Source organism: Ambystoma mexicanum, chromosome 5p (genome assembly GCF_040938575.1).
Source record: "Ambystoma mexicanum isolate Mex_15411 chromosome 5p, UKY_AmexF1_1, whole genome shotgun sequence".
NCBI classification, from domain to species: domain Eukaryota; kingdom Metazoa; phylum Chordata; class Amphibia; order Caudata; family Ambystomatidae; genus Ambystoma; species Ambystoma mexicanum.
In genome coordinates, this window is record NC_090930.1 from 55,879,569 (window position 1) to 55,896,377 (window position 16,809).

At 48.2% G+C, this 16,809-nt stretch overlaps 1 protein-coding gene across 1 annotated transcript in view; it reads left to right on the forward strand.

The window, feature by feature from the left end:
• Nucleotides 1–16,809, forward strand: part of TEX11 (testis expressed 11) — a 3,096,519-nt gene that overhangs the window by 1,176,751 nt on the left and 1,902,959 nt on the right. The window lies entirely within an intron of this gene.

Genomic DNA, 16,809 nt, shown 5'->3' on the forward strand with positions numbered 1-16,809 from the left:
ATGGAAACTCAAGTCAATAGCAATGAGACCAATGAACATAGCACTATTGTGTACTCTACTCGCAAATAGATAGAAATCTAAAAATCTGCGAAATATGACCAGGATACATGGCCTTACCTTGACCAACAAACAGTTGGATTCAGCAAGCAGAGCAGTATGTTGCGGGAGAATAGGTGGATGGCCACAGGTAGCGCACTGATGGGTATGCTCGAAGCAGTCACAGAAGTTCACGGATAGCACGACGACGAGCAGATTAGCATAGATCTCAGTGGTTCCCAGGTAGCACGTTCAGGAGTTGACTTGCAAAGCACAAAGATGTTCTCATGAGACATATCCAGTGGTTTTTAAAGTATTAGCAACTGGGGTGTGTTTGTGAATGAATGACGTATGTATGTCGTGGTATTAGGGGGGCAGCCTGCTTGAAGGGGAGGCCTGCCTGGAGACACGGGGTCTGAGGAGGCCATGTGACCGATGGCCCCTTGGCGTGGGACACCTTTTGAAGTGTACATGTAGTTTGGCACCTTGGCCGTTTGCGCCCGTCACAGCCCCCCATGCTAGCGGGCATCCACCGGCGCGAGCCGCCTTTGATACAGGGGGGTGGGATGGATGGCCCTGGGGCGTGCAGATAAGGCACAGGAAGACTGCTGAATGGAGACACACTTATGTGTATTGCAGGGGGGCGGCCTGCCTCAGCGGAGGCCTGCCTGGAGACACGGGGTCTGAGGAGACCATGTGAACAATGGCCCCTTGGCATGGTCTACCTTTTGAAGTGTACATGCAGTTTGGCACCTTGGCCTTTCGCGCCCCTGACAGCCCCCCATGCCAGCGCTCATCCCCGGGTGTGAACCACCTTTGATAGAGGGGGGTGGGATGGATGGCCCTGGGGCGTGCAGATAAGGCACAGGAAGACTGCTGAATGGAGACATACTTATGTGTATTGCAGGGGGGCGGCCTGCCTCAGCGGAGGCCGGCCTGGAGACACGGGGTCTGAGGAGACCATGTGAACAATGGCCCCTTGGCGTGGTCTACCTTTTGAAGTGTACATGCAGTTTGGCACCTTGGCCTTTCGCGCCCCTGACAGCCCCCCATGCCAGCGCTCATCCCCGGGTGTGAACCGCCTTTGATAGAGGGGGGTGGGATGGATGGGCCTGGGGCGTGCAGATAAGGCACAGGAAGACTGCTGAATGGAGACACACTTATGTGTATTGCAGGGGGGCGGCCTGCCTCAGCGGAGGCCTGCCTGGAGACACGGGGTCTGAGGAGACCATGTGAACAATGGCCCCTTGGCGTGGTCTACCTTTTGAAGTGTACATGTAGTTTGGCACCTTGGCCTTTCGCGCCCCTGACAGCACCCCATGCCAGCGCGCATCCACCGGCGCGAACCGCCTTTATATCAATATACAGTATATCGCCTTTATATCAATGATAGTATATCGTTGCTTATCAATAACAAATGCCACATACCGGAGATTCTTGTGAGCACAGACCCACACTTCAACCGGTGTATTATAGTGGTCAAGACTGTATAATCCAATGGTAAATGTTAGTATAGATATATGTGTGACTTTTATAGAGACATAACCTACTGAAAGACTTTGAACAAGTGTGTTTTAGTGCATGCATTATCGAGAATATGTTATGTTAGCTTAGATAGATAGTGACCACCCTGCTTCACAGCAACCAGACCTTCACCCATTCGGAGCACAGATGTCTGACGTCCATCCTTGAATGGAGACACACTTGATTCATTTAAAAAATCGAGACAACCGTTGTTAAAATATATGTGGTGTTTCATTTTGTATCTTATTTTCATGACACAAAAATACAAGACTTTAAAGATTATACAGGTCAGGTTGCAGCACAGCGAGAGAAAATCCCCTGTACTGACCGCTGTCACTCGGGAACGTTTCTCTAATGGCACGAACGGCACAGGCGGGTATCACTCTTCGAACGCGGTGTCCAAGCCTCCCGTGAAGCCACCATGTAAAGGAACGATAGGCCACCAGCCTGTACCACCTGTGAAAAGGAATGAAACAAACTGTTTTTAAATGACCAAGATAAGTTTAATAACCGTTTGTTGTCAATGACAATTCTTGTAACTAATGGCATTTTACACAGACAAATGCTATCTAGACAATGCACACTATTCAACGACTTACATGCATTACAATGATATGTAGATGTAATTTTGGATATAGTAGAAGACCATGAAATAGGAGTGGCATGACAAGCAGAGTATACTTACTCGTTACTCGGATTACGAGGACGAACAGTTGCTCGAAGTTCGTGCATAAGCACCATCATTATTCTCAACACGGCCCGTGTGAGGCAGGCTGCCCTGAAGTCTGGCAGCTCGGTGATGCATTGCGGTCGTGGCTCGCCTTCCGAAATGTAGGCCAGGCATCCCGAGATTTCTCGGCAGCAGCAGTTCTCGTCCTCAGTTGGCATTAGCTCGCACCAATTGCATGTGCACCAGGTGGAGATGCCGTCCATGCGACTAGGCCCAGGCTCTTCATCTGTTGATTCGTCCTGCCAACTGCCGTCCGAATCCCCATCGTTTTTGCGTGCTTCCATTTCCAGTAGTTCCTCCTCGGTATACTCGGGCTCGTACATGTAGGGCATTATTGTAGCCATTGTGTGTTAAAAAAACTAAAATAATTTATAGCGGTGGTACTGGTATCTGTTCGCACGGGCTACAAGCGGCGAAGGTAGCTGACCAGAGCACTGAAACGAGTCACAGAATACTCAAAGTAACACAGAGAGAGGAATGGAATCGAAAATCGGCTGCTGTGTGTTGTGAAACGGTCTGTTTATACTTATTGAGGAGAGAGGCGTCCTGCCATTTCCATGGCAACACGTCATTAGCTGAAGCGCAGCGAATGTTGACACGAGACGTGCTTTGGCGTTGGGAAATGGGCGGTACGAGTCTGCTGATGACAGGCTCAGGGGCGGGGGATATGATTTAGTGCCGCAAAAGCAGGTCAGCCAGAGCGATCGGGGAAAAGATAGGATTATCAGAAAATGGCGGCTCCCTGGTGCTTGTTTTCGCGTGCGTTTAATGGACGAAAACTCGGGTAAGGTCCATAGGTCCATAGGAAGGTTTTCTAAAATCGAGCCACTTAGGCTTAAAAAAACATGGCCGACCCGTAGGGACAATAACATTTTTTACTAGACCATGCCTTTAAGTTTTTACATCAGTAGACTGGCTAGTGATTAGACACTAGGATAAGACAAGCAGACCAGCTGTTTGTAGGCTACGCAGGTCAGAAGCTGGGGTTACCGATAACTAAGCAGACCATTTCCAGATGGATCATTCTAGCCATTTTGGAATGTTATAAACTGGCAGGAAAAGAGCCCCCTCAAAATCTTAGGGCTCATTCGACCAGAGGTATTGCAGCTTCATCGGCCCTCAAAAGAGGAGTGCCGGTTAAAGACATATGTGCGGCTGCCACATGGTCGTCCGTCCATACCTTTACACGATTTTACAACTTGGATTCCTCCTCCAGTCAAGAGACTAGGTTTGGAAGGGCAGTATTGCACTCTATTCATCAATAAAAGGAAACATGAAGTCAGTACTCCCACCTCCAATAACAGAATACTGCTATGGGAGCCTATCTAAGATAAGGACTACGTCGGAGGACACAATCCCTTCGAAGAACATGTTACTTCTTACCTTGTAACGTTCTTTCGATGGGATGTTCCTCCGACGTATTCCTTATCGACCCTCCCATCCATCCCCGCAGTACTACTTCCCTTGTTGTTGCAGCTTACGCTCCTTCAGGGTGATTAGTCTAGTCCAGAAAGAAAAATTGTGGGCTACAAAACGGAACTGAGCAACGGACGCTGCGCGCTGCCTTTATAGGCAGGATGATGTCGACGTTGATGCGGCGGCTGACGAGGGACATTGACTCGGCGGACATCGACGCGCAGCGCCCTCTGGAGAAAAATTTTCCGAGGCCAGCAAAGCTAGAAGGAGATATCTAAGATAAGGAATACGTCGGAGGAACATCCCATCGAAAGAACGTTACAAGGTAAGAAGTAACTTGTTCTTTGATTTGTTTAGTGTCAAACCTGCTTCGTCCAGAGCCTGGCACACCCTGTGGAGGGCTATGTCATGTTCTTCCTGCGACTTGCCATAGACTAGGACGTCGTCTGAATAGTTCAAACAGTTCGGGACGTGTCTGATAACCTTGTGAATTTCCTCCTGGAAGATTTCGGCGGCGGAGGAAATGCCAAAACTGAATCTTTTGTACTGAAACAGACCCAGATGGGTGACAAATGTGGTGATGTAGCGGGATTCAGGCGCTATCTCGATCTGGTGGTAACCTTTCGTGAGGTCCAATTTCGAGAAGATCCTTGCACCGTGCAGGAGATGGATCATGTCGGTGATCCTGGGTGCCTGGTGCCTCTCTCTTTCAATGGCGGTGTTAGCCCTGCGCATGTCTACGCATAGACGTATGGATCCATCCGGTGACTTCTTGGGGACGGGGACGATGGGGGATACCCATGGTGTGAGACCCGACACAGGTTCAATGACGTTCATTTTGATGAGTTTATCAAGTTCTTCTTCCACCTGCCTCTGAATGTTGAAGGGGATCCCTCGATAGTGCTGGGCAACAGGTTTGATATGAGGGTTTATGTGGAGATGGACCTTCCTATTTCTCAGCTTGCCTAACCCGGTGAAGAGTTTTGGGAATGATTGTTCGATTGCGTCCGGTTTGGCGAAATATTTGTGCGCCATCAGCTGGTACAGGACGTGCACCAGTCCCATGTCTACCGTGGTGCGGAAGCTTAGTATGCATCCGCTGTTAGCCTCCGTTTTCAGAATGTGTAGAGGGACTTTTGCTGTTTGTTCCTTATGAGTGCACCATGCTGTGATCATGCCTAGGCACGGCAGAGGGGTCGTGGAGCCATATGGATATATGTCTACCGTGGCTTTCCTGATTTTGGGTTGCCGGGCCAGGGATTCGTATGCTTGTTCGCTGATGATGTTGACCGTCGCGCCGGAGTCTATCAGGAACTTTAATGGAGTGTCATTTACCAGCAACGTTAGTATGGGACTGTGTTGGGTGGCTGCGGTGTTGTCTTTCAAAGCCCACACGTACCCTTTCCTTCTTTGATCTTCTTCTGAGGACGGAGTGTCGCTGCTGGTGGGAGAGCGAGTTTCAACGTACCTCACAAATCGTCTTCTGTGTGAGCGTCTCTTGTCTTCCGATGAGCGTCTGTCCTCACGCGTGTATCGGCTCTTGCGGCCGCCATCCTCTTTTCTGGAGGGTCTCCTTTCACTGTCCCCTAGGGACCTGGGTGGGCTCTGGCGACTGTATCGGCGCCTGTCTTGATTTCGGTGCTTGGTGGGCATGTATGTCGGCGCGTTCTTACACATGGCTCTATAGTGATCCATACCTCTGCATGCGGCGCACTTTTGTCCTATGGCGGGGCATTCTCCTATGTGTGAGTACTCATATCCGCATTTAAAGCATGTGGCTTCGGGACGTTTGTTTCCTTGGTTGGGGTGTGAATACAGTTTGTTGACTGATTCAGTGTTTTCACTAGGCTGTTGTATGGATACTTTTCCAAGACTGTCCAGTTGGGAGTCGACTGCCGCTTCCATGCGCGCCAGTGCTAGTATTTCCTCCAGGGATCTTTGTTTCTTTAATAGTTGCTTGCGAAATGGTTGTGAGAGGCATCCTGCAATTACTTGAGACCTGAGAGCCTCCTCATTTGAGTATCTATGGAATTCACAATGTTTTAATTTAATGCGAAGACGCATTACGAAATTGTCTATTGACTCACCCTTTTCTTGTCTGGTCATGTGAAACACGTGTCGTTCATAGTCGACGTTGGTGTGCGGGGCAAAGTATTCAGATAGCTTGGCATGCAGTTCGCCATATGTGACCGTGTCCACGTTTAGTAATTCCCCTGCAATGTCTCTTACTGCTGGACCCACGGCCATGAATAATGTGTTTTTCAGTCTTGTATCGTCAGTTAGCCCTATGGCACCGGTGTAGAACTTAAAGTCCCGGAGCCATATGGTCCATCGAGGTCCTAGATTCGATGTATCACGAATTTCAAACGAGTTTGGCATTTGCATGACCTGGGATGCACCTTCCTCGCTTAGCGTGTGTTGGTTGTTCACTTGTGCCGCATCTATGCCTGATGACGGTGGTGCCGCCGTTCCCGCCCCAGCCGAGGATGAGGCTGGGGTGCTCGCCGTGTCCGGCATGACGACTGGACGAGGTTGGTCGCTAGTGTGCAGGCACGTGCGGGGTGTGGCTTCTGTGCCTGGCGCCCGAGGTTTGTATTCACCTCACACGTGGGGCGACTTGCCTCTGTGCAGGCACGTGGGGTGTGCAACGCTGGCATCTGGCACCCGAGGTTTATGATTACCTCTGCGCACGTGGGGCGACTTGTCTGTGTGGGCACTGTTCAACAGGAGCACTCGGCCCCTTTCTTGTGCTGCCTGCAGGGCTCCGCGTCGCCCTGGGGAGTGAGCGTTCTGCTCCCACCGACGGGTTGTGGGCGGGGAGCTGCGGTGTCCCTTCTGTGAGCTCCGTGGTTTCCTGCTGCCTTCTCCGTGTGCGTGCGCCGTCTTCGCTCATCCGGGCGCTTTCGTCAGGGCGTGGTGTCACACGGGAGACGGGGTACTGCATCCACTGCTGGGGGTCGTGTCCGAGGTGCGCCGACGCGCTGCACTGCTCGACTGCAGGCCTCGGCACGACTTGCTAGGGCCCGTGCCCGCTCGTCGCCATTGGTGGCCCGCTACGCGCAGGGTTACCAGGCGCGCCTACCAGCACGCGGAATGATACGTGGGAGACGCAGGTGCTATGAACCTTCTTTATTAACAACTTGGTGGCAACTGCCGCAACCCCGGTCCTGCACCTCCCCTTCCCTTGACGTCGCGTCCGGGACGTGAATGTCCTGGCCGCAACGGCGGCCCGCCCACACAACGATGTGGGCTATCCGACATCAATATGACTACCTCAGATTTATTTTGATTCTCCATGGCCAAATGTACCATGTTGAACTTCAATAAAGAAAGACATTTTTGTGGAGAATAACCAACATGTGTGGATATTATTATGTCTGCAGAAATGCATTCTTTCTTCAGCACAGTTTTTAGACTGCATATCGCCAAATGACAATCGCAAGCGGATGCTTAAGTGGTCTGCCCTGTCTGCAGGCTACACTTGGACTGTTGGCGATATTTGGAGAGTCTGTCTTTGCTGCCATTTACCCCGAGAAGCGGGTTGAATACAGTGTAAAAACTAAGACGCTGCGCAGAGTGCGGCGCAAAAGTGGAGGCAGAAGTGGTGTGCGGTATCTGTGGGCTCCACTTTGACTGCTTGCGAGATTTGGAGAGTCTGTCTTTGCTGCCAGTTACCCTGAGAGGCGGGCTGAAATCAGTTTAAAAATTAAGACACCGTGTCGAGCGTGGTCTGCGGAGGTGAGGAAATACTGGCTACTGCACATGTAATTTCTTTGACTTTGACGTTGCCTCACTTAGATACTTGCTACCTGGAGAGCTTTTTCCATACCTCTCACCCACTCCTAAACACCTCAGCTCGGCTCCCAACAAACGTCTTTACACCCAAATGATCTCCTACTCGCTACAAAGTGGAGCAAGGTTGACCTCAGTAAATAAACAAGACTTAAGCATGGTGCCCTCATGAAAACCAATACTCGCTGTGCCTGATTTCTTAGATATGTTTATTTCCAACGCCAACCCGTGTTCGGAAATCGAAGGTGCAGCGATCCATATATCACTGATTGATACAGCTTTGTTGAAAGTAACAGGTGCGGGTAGCAATGCTCCTGTTTTTAAAGCGGAACGAGAAAACCGCAATGACATTTTCTTACAACGTGCATCTGATACCCGTCATATTTCTTTTTCTTCGCAAGTTCATCTGTTCACTAGGGACTCTTCCTCAATTGAGGTCACTGCATTTCAGACCGACCACTCTCCCCAAGCTCGTGATTTTAATTCTGATCTTATTTTCAGTGGCCTGAGAGCGTCATGTTTTACATGTGTACATATTATGAAGAGCTGATTGCATCGCTCTTTCGCAAGAGGAAAGGCTCAACAATAATCCGTCATTGTGGACCCCCATGTTTAAAATAGATTTGTTAAATCATAGAGTGAGTCCTGGTCTCCACACTAAGGAATGGTTTCTTAAATTGATGTCAACCACAGTTATAACTTCCGGATGCTGGGTTAATGAAATGTTCAAGTCTATGTCAAAGGCTAAAAGACTATGATCACTGGACTTCATGTTTAATGATATTACATTAAAAATCTTATTAAAAAGAGTAAAGCCTCAAATGCTCCAGGGCCATATGGCCTGGCGAATGCCACCTTAAAATCAAATACTAATCTCTGATCTGCATTCTTAACAGTCCTATTTCATGAGATTTTAAAACAGAATAATATGCCACCCTCATGGAAGAAAGCCTTGATCGTCGTGATCTATAAGAAGGCTGATAGATTAATCCCATCAAACTATCGTCTGATTTCACTATTAGATGCCTCAAGTAAAATCTTTGGGGAACTTATTTAAAAAAACTCCAATCCTGGGCCTCGAAGAATGGCTGTATTGACAAATATCAACCCGGTTTAAGACTGGATTTAAATACTTCACATAATTGTTTCTCAATCAATCTCCTGCAAAAAAGCAATACTGGAAAAAATCTGTAATTTTCTCCCCACGTTGGGAAATCTTATCATACGTCATCGCGCTTATGCTGATGACATAGTTCTGCTTGATATAACTCCAATTGGACTCCAAAGATCTCTCTCTGCTATTAACACTTATTTTGAAACACTAAATTTGCCTTTGAACGTACCAAAATCTAATATTTTAATGATTAATTACACCAAAAAAGGGAAACATAATTTTAAATGGTTTATGGATCATATCAGTTTGGATATAGTTCCTAGTTTTAAATATTTATGAGTAGAGATCTTTGTAAGAAGATTTGGTCGAACCGACTTAACCGTGATGAAAAATAAGGTACATCTGAATGCAATCGAGCTGTCGGCCTTTGACAAAAAATTGGGATGAGTTTCTGCACTCCATGTACTGAAATATTACCACCAAAAACAATCCCACACGTGCTTTACGGAGCAGACTCTGGTCTATTAACAAAACAATGTGATATACTGAAATCATTGTTATGGAAGAGGTTGCTTCTGCTACTTAAGGGAACTCCGATAGCGGTAATCTCTCTATGGGCCCGCGTAGATTGGAAGAGGATACAATTACTGAAAGCAATGTTGCAAACTCTTGCCACACACCCAGGTGCTTGGAGGTTGTGGCTACGCTGGAAGGCCGGCCACCGTCATTGATATGCCCATTACATTTTCCTTGCGCTCCTCGGACGCGGTCTAGTGTTTCTTTCTCTTTAATTTGGTTGGCGTCGCAGGGGCTTATTACCACTTCCGCCCCGCGAACCGACGCGTTGGCACTGCAGTGTGCCGTGACTTCAACGCTAGTGTTTTCCGTGTGTCCTTGCCGTCTTGCAACGCAGACCCTGCAATAACCTACCTTACTTTTTTACTTGCCTTTCTGTACACTCCGTGCCCCCCCCACGGCTCCTGCTCCTCTCTTTCTTTCTTTTTTTCCTTCTCCTTCCCTTCGGTTGACTCTTTCTCTCTCTCTTGTGATTCGGCCCAGTTTCCTTCTTAGGAGCTTACCGTTGGCTGATTCCTCCCTTGTTACTTACTCCTTTACTCCACCTGATTGCTTATTGGATCCTTTCTAATACATTTCGTGGTCCATCCACACTTGTTTTTTTTTGTGCCGCCAGGCTTTTTCCCCATTCCGGCTGTCCTGGAAGGGTAGCCACTAGAGAGCAGTCTATTTATTGCCTGCCACTGTGGCTTCTTCACGGGGCCAGCCATTTACAACAAAAAAAAACTGGAACTACGATACGTGGAGGAAAACCCTCAAGGATTCCTACAACACAGAGGGCCTCATTCCGAGTATGGAGGTAGTCATGGTGCTATTTGCGCCATGACTACCTCCCATACCGGTACCGTGTCTGGTTTGGTGAGATGGGGACTTACCGGTCCAGTCCGACCTTGGCGGGACCGGTAAATCCAAACCAAACCACTCCCTATTCCCATTTGAGCCCCCACAGGGCTCAATGGGAAGGGGGAAGTAGCTAATAACGGTACCGCAATTTGCAGTACCCTATTGGCTTTGATTTCCCTTAGCGGGTCCCGTCCTTAACGCCTGGTAAAATAACTCGTAGTAGGGAGCAAAGAGATTACCGGCACCGATGTCCTTAACGGTGCCCGGTATCCCTTTGCGCCCTATTCGGAATGAGGCCCAGAGTCTTCAGACACAGGTGAGGAGGAAGTGGGCAGTGACACCCGGAACGAAGACTCTGGATTTGACATATTGCAACGCCCAATATCAGAGCAAGTCCAAGAGTTATTCACGGCCGTACAAGCCCAGAATCTGGAAGTACAAAATCTCAAAGCGGAGAACACAGTACTCCGACAATTGGTTACCACCAGGGTTAGGCAACCACCTGAATTACCTCCCATGGCCCTATCGTCTGGGAAGTGCAATGGTACCCCCGAAAAAGCTGAAAGAGTTTCTTGATTCTTGTTCAGTACATTTCACGTTTAGAGCCACAACCTATGCCTCAGAACATTCAAGAGTGGGATTTATGATATCTAATCTCACGGGTAACGCCTTGGCTTGGGCTAACCGTCTGGTAACGAGTGCTAGCCCTCTATTACAGGACTATGGAAGGTTCATAGCTCAGCTAAAAAAAAACATTTGAGAGGCCACAGATAACTTATTCGGCCTGTGAGGATTTGTTGGATATACGGCAGGGCTCTACAGACCTATTGTCCTATATTACCACTTTCAAAAGGTTGGCTAATGAAGCCAACTGGCCTGAACAAGCTCAGTATTCCATTTTTCGCAGAGGATTAAAGCAAGATATCAAGGACGAATTGGCAAGAATCCCTCGTCCCCCTTCTTTCTCTCAATTATTGTCAGCAACTCTTCAAATTGAGTTCAGGATACAAGAACGTCGCTCAGAAAGAAGACGGCATCAAGGCGGGTTCCCCGTCACTGAACTTCCCCCTCCAACAACGATGACACAAACTCGGGAGGAACCAATGCACATATAAATGACCCGAACTCCACTCACTCCCGAAGAGAGAAGACGCAGAAGAGATCTGGGATTGTGCACCTACTGTGGTTCCGACCAACACCTCCTACGAAAATGTACCGAGATGCCTTCGAAGCGTTCAGGAAGCAAAAAACCTCGGTCCTAAGGGATGGGATACCGAGGGAAATTCTCCATTCCCTATGTAACTTTGTCCATAACTTCCTCTCTAACACCTGAAGATGCCAGACTCATGGTTGTGGATGTTCAAGTGGTGTTGAGAAAGAAAAAGATCAAGGCTTTGGCACTACTCGATTGTGGGGCAGCCGGTTTGTTTGTAGATACACTATGGGCAGATGAGGTGGGACTCCATCGCATCCAGAAATCTGAAGGACAGAAGGTGGAAGGTGTGGATGCAACTCCACTCAGTTCAGGACCCATAACACAAACCACAGAGGAACTGCAAATCACTATACTGCAACACACAGAAATGATTACCTTTCACATCATAAGAGCGGCCCATTTTCCCATCATTCTGGGTATAACATGGTTGAGGAAGCATAATCTTCACATAGACTGGACCCGGAACCAATTAACCTTCGACTCAGATTATTGCAAAGGGCTTTGTCAACAGAACCTCCAATACAGTAATCGGGATGAGGCTTTAGCGTCATCTACAGGAAAGACTCTGGCTATTGTTATGACTTGATGGTCGTGAAGATTATGGGGCATAAGTTCCACTCAGAAAGATACAAATAACTTCCTGAGCGATCCTTGAGGCCACAGGTTTTTTGAGTGCCGAAGAACGCCAGGAACCAGGAACACCGGTGACCCCTCGGCCGCTGTAAAGCAAGCAATGGGTCAGTACAATGGAAAAACAATACACTGAAATGGCGAGATCACAATATCAAGGGGCTTACCAAGGTGGGGTCTGGGAAGAGCACAGAAGAAAATGGAGGTGTTCCGTGTGGTTGCAGAATGTAGCACGCTGTAGCGAGTAGGCGTAGATGGTTGTTGAGTTTGGCGCTGTAAAACCTGAATGGAGAGGGTAATCCGAAAACAGTCCGTTAAGAGTTCGAAGGTCAAAAGCCAGCCAAGTTCGTCAAAACCAGGAGTAATCCAAAAGGAATCCAAAACACAGTTCAAAAGGTCCTGAAACAGCAAAACAGTATCCGAGAGCTTGACAGAGGAATCCAAGAAGAACAGTCCGTAGTCCAGAATCGAAATGTGGAGACAGGAAGACGCCGAACTGTGCCTGATTGGGTCAGCTGTGAAGCACTGAATGAGCGTTCCCTCTTCAGTTTTGAAGGGGCCTAGGAGTGTCACATGACCCCATCACGTGACTGATGAGATAGCACGTGTCTGTGTCACATGACCCAAGATTCCAAAAACGCTGCCTGGAGGCGTGATGAAGCAAAGAGGCCGGCGTCTCCGTCGACTATCTCCAAGACGCCAGGGCAGCTGCCAATGTTGCAATACGTGAGAATGACCATAATGCATTGGATACCCTTGTGTGTTCTTGTTGCATAGCCGCTGCCATGCTACTTGAGGGAGTGAGGACCTGAGGTTAGAAGTGGAAGGCAAATCAGGACCTGAGAGGGAGGACTTAGTGGCTGCACGAGTATTCGTGTGCGTAAGGTGACCAGTGGATGGTGTAACAGAGCCCCCCCAAAAGGCCCACGACCCCGTGGGCAAGCAGTAAAATCTCGAAACCGGGCCACCAAACGAGGGGCATGCACATATCGGGCAGGAACCCAAGAGCGCTCCTCAGGACCGTAACCCAACCAATCCACAAGGTACTGGAGTTGACCCTTGAAGAGACGAGAGCCCAGAATACCCCCACCTTCATAAACATCAGGGTCATCCAGTGACACAGGGGCAGGAGAAGGGACCAGACGCGTAGGACCAGGGCATGGCTTCAGGAGGGAAGTATGAAAAACTGGATGGATGTTCCAGGCTAAAGGAAGAGATAGGCGGTAAGCCACCAGTCTCAGGACACCAGACACCCGAAAAGGACCAACAAACTTGGGTAGCATTTTGCGACAGTCAGGCAAGTGTAGATACCGGGACGACAACCAAACTCGATCCCCCACACAGTAAATAGGAGCAGCAACCCGTTTCATATCGGCTGAAGCTTTCATGGCCAACTGAGCCTCCTGTAGATGGGCAAGAGTCTGCGCATGAACTGTGGTCAAATCGCGAACACAAGATGAGGCAGCAGGAGCACAAGAGGATGCATAATCGGGAATGGGCAATGTACGGGGATGTTGGCCATAGAGGGAGTAGAACGGGGAAAAGCCAGTAGAGGAGTGCAAGGAATTGTTATGGGCGAACTCAGCGAAGTGTAGCAAGTGTACCCATGATTTCTGATGTTGTATTGAATGACAGCGTAAGTATTGCTCCATGGCCTGATTTACCCTTTCCGTCTGGCCGTCAGTTTCTGGATGGTAAGCAGAGAAAAATTGTGCATCAATACCCAATAATTTGGTGAGCGCACGCCAGAAACGGGACGTGAATTGTGAACATCTGTCAGAATCCAAGACCGTAGGGAGCCGAAACAAACAAAAAATGGACTTGAAAAATAGGGTTGCTAATGTAGGTGCAGAGGGTATACCAGAACAAGGAATAAAGCAAGCCATTTTAGTATAGGCATCTACTACAACCCACACTGTATCATAACCCTGCGAACGAGGGAGATCAGTCACAAGATCCATTGTAAGGGTATGCCAAGGTCTGGGAGGAATCGGCAAAGGCTGTAAAAGACCTAAGGGGCGACCCCTACGGGACTTACACTGGGCACACACTGAGCATATGTTGACGTAGTTCTCAACGTCGCGCCGCATCGAAGGCCACCAGCACCAACGTTTAAGTAGATCCAGAGTACTCTGTTGTCCTGGGTGGCCATGGGTGGCAGCATCATGAGACCATTCCATAGCTAGATTTCGAGTGTCACTAGTGGGTAAGAACAATCTGTTGTGAACAAAAGGCAGACCATAATGAAAAACGAGATCCCATTCTGCTAACTGTTGTGGATGTTGGGAAACCCATGTGCGTATGGCTGACAACAGAGGAGGCGAAGGAGTGCATAAGCATACGAAGAAAAAAGGAAGAGTCATAGGCTTCCCCTAATCTAACCATATAAAAAGGTAGGCTGAGAGGGAGCAGGTAGCCAGTGTATAAATGCTGGCGAAAGAGGAAAGAGGCTGAAGAGATTACAGCAAAAACAACAATTTATTTACACATTTTTAAAACAAAGGGTCTAAACACAAAACCTATTTAAGGGTTTTCTTGAGCCAAACCTCAACACAACATTGGAATTGTTTTTAAACATTACAGTTTGGAATAGGTGGAGGTTAGTAACATATTAAGTGAAAAAAAGGTTTGCATTACTATTTGAACATATAGTACTACTACTTCCTTTTTTCTTCCTATACTATTAGCCTTTTTGAGTCAGGCCCCCCTCCAACAAAAAAGAAGGCTCTAAGCCCCCCCTGTTTCTACTCGTGCATAAGCATACTACATGCCCGTGGTCAAGCACCGTTTCTGGGAAGACCGGAAGTGACACCCCTCCAGGAGAGCGGGATAGAGCGTCTACTTTACCATGAGACAGACCAGGACGGTGTTTCACAACAAAGTCATAGGCTGCAAAGAATAAGTGCCAGCGCACCTGACGAGTGTTGACGCATTTGAGGGATGCAAGATCTTGCAAATTCCTATGATCAGTGAAAACCGTGACTTGGTGTTTAGCCCCCATCAAATGGTGCCTCCATACCTGAAATGCGTCTTTAATTGCCAGGAACTCCTTTTCGGTAACTGTATAATGGGACTCAGTAGATGTAAACTTGCGTGAATGGTATGCTACAGGGTGTAAATGACCAGAGGTTGGGCAGGGTTGTGACAATACCGCTCCCAAAGCAAAGGATGATGCGTCTGCCTCAACAACGAATGGCAACTCCGGATCCGGGTGTTGTAGGACCGGGGCTGAGGTAAACGCAGATTTTAAGGACTCAAAAGCGGCCTGATGTTTGGGGGTCCAAATAAATGGAACACGTGGACTGGTCAATTTAGCTAACGGTACTACTATAGTAGAAAAACCAGGAATAAATCGCAGATAAAAATTGGCAAAGCCCAGGAAAGACTGGAAAGACTTTAAGTTTACTTGGACCGGCCATTCCAAAACGCCTGTACTTTAGACTGGTTCATAGTTAATCCACCTGGTGAAATGTGGAAACCCAGAAATTCTACTTCTTTGGTATGAAACTGGCACTTCTCAGGTTTGGCAAATAGCGCATTCTTGCGCAAACGAGATAGGACTTCTTGGACGTGAAGGATATGTTCGTCTAAAGAGGAGGAAAAGATCAGAATGTCGTCCAAATAGACCGCCACATAGTTGTCCAGAATGTCCCCAAAAACCTCATTCATAAATCGCTGGAAGGTGGCAGGGGCGTTCCACAACCCAAAGGGCATTACCAGGTATTCAAATAAACCCTGTCAGGTGCAAAACGCTGTCTTCCACTCATCACCTTTGCGGACACGTATCAAATTGTATGCTCCCCGGAGATCTAACTTGGTGTAGATGGAGGCGTGTGTTAATCTATCCAAGAGTGGAGAGATGAGAGGTTTGGGGTATCTATCCTTGATAGTGATGACGTTCAAATGTCTGTAGTCTACACATGGGCGAAGATCCCCCTCTTTCTTTGGAACGAAGAAGATAGGACATGCAGCAGGCTATGAGGAGGGCCGAATATGACCCAAACGTAATGCCTCCTGCAAGTATTCTTTCAAGGCTTTATCCTCTACTGGTGATAAAGAATAGATTCGGCCCTATGGGGCAATAGTAGGGTCTGTGTGGAGGTAGACTCTCTGCGGTGCCCTTGTCGAAGACTGACAAAAACTCGTGATAAACCGGAGGTATGTTGGAAAAAACAGCACCAACCATGTGCGAAGTGGAAGAGTGGTGTTCCTCAGTCCCGGATAGAGTTAGATGTGCTACTGCACCCAGCGCTGCAGCAGGTGTATCGATTACCTCCTCTCTCTCGATAAGACAAAAATGTTGGCAAACTTCAGATTCAAAACAGACCTGGCCAGTACCCCAATTGATAAGCGGATTATGTTTTTTTAACCAAGGGATACCAAGAATGATACCAAACTGAGGGGTGGTTATGAGATCAAAGGCGAGTATTTCCCTATGTGTTTCCTGGATGACTACTTCCATGGGAGCAGTCTGTTGTCGAATAGGTCCAGAAGCAAGGGAAGTCCCATCCACAGCCTGTACAGGCTCGGGAAACTCCTTGGTGACTAGTGGAAGTTTCAAAGCATAAGCCATTTGTATGTCAATAAAGCATCCAGTGGCCCCGGAATCAATGATAATCTGAACAGGATGCATTGTGTCAGGAGTAGGCTTTAATAAGGCATTGACTGTGACTGGTCTAATAGGCCCAAATGCCGGAGGTGAAATAGAGGGGGACTGTGGAGAACTCGTCCTGGCCCCCATATTCAGGGACGAGCAGTCGGAAAACCCTGATTCTTTTGCTTTGGACGGCGTCGACAATTCTTGACGTAATGTCCATTAAGTCCACAATAAAAGTAAGCGTTGTCAGTTCTCCGCCTTTCCCGTTCCGTCATAGTTATAGGGCTACGTATTCCACCTACTTGCATGGGTTCACTGGCTACATCAGGAGGAAC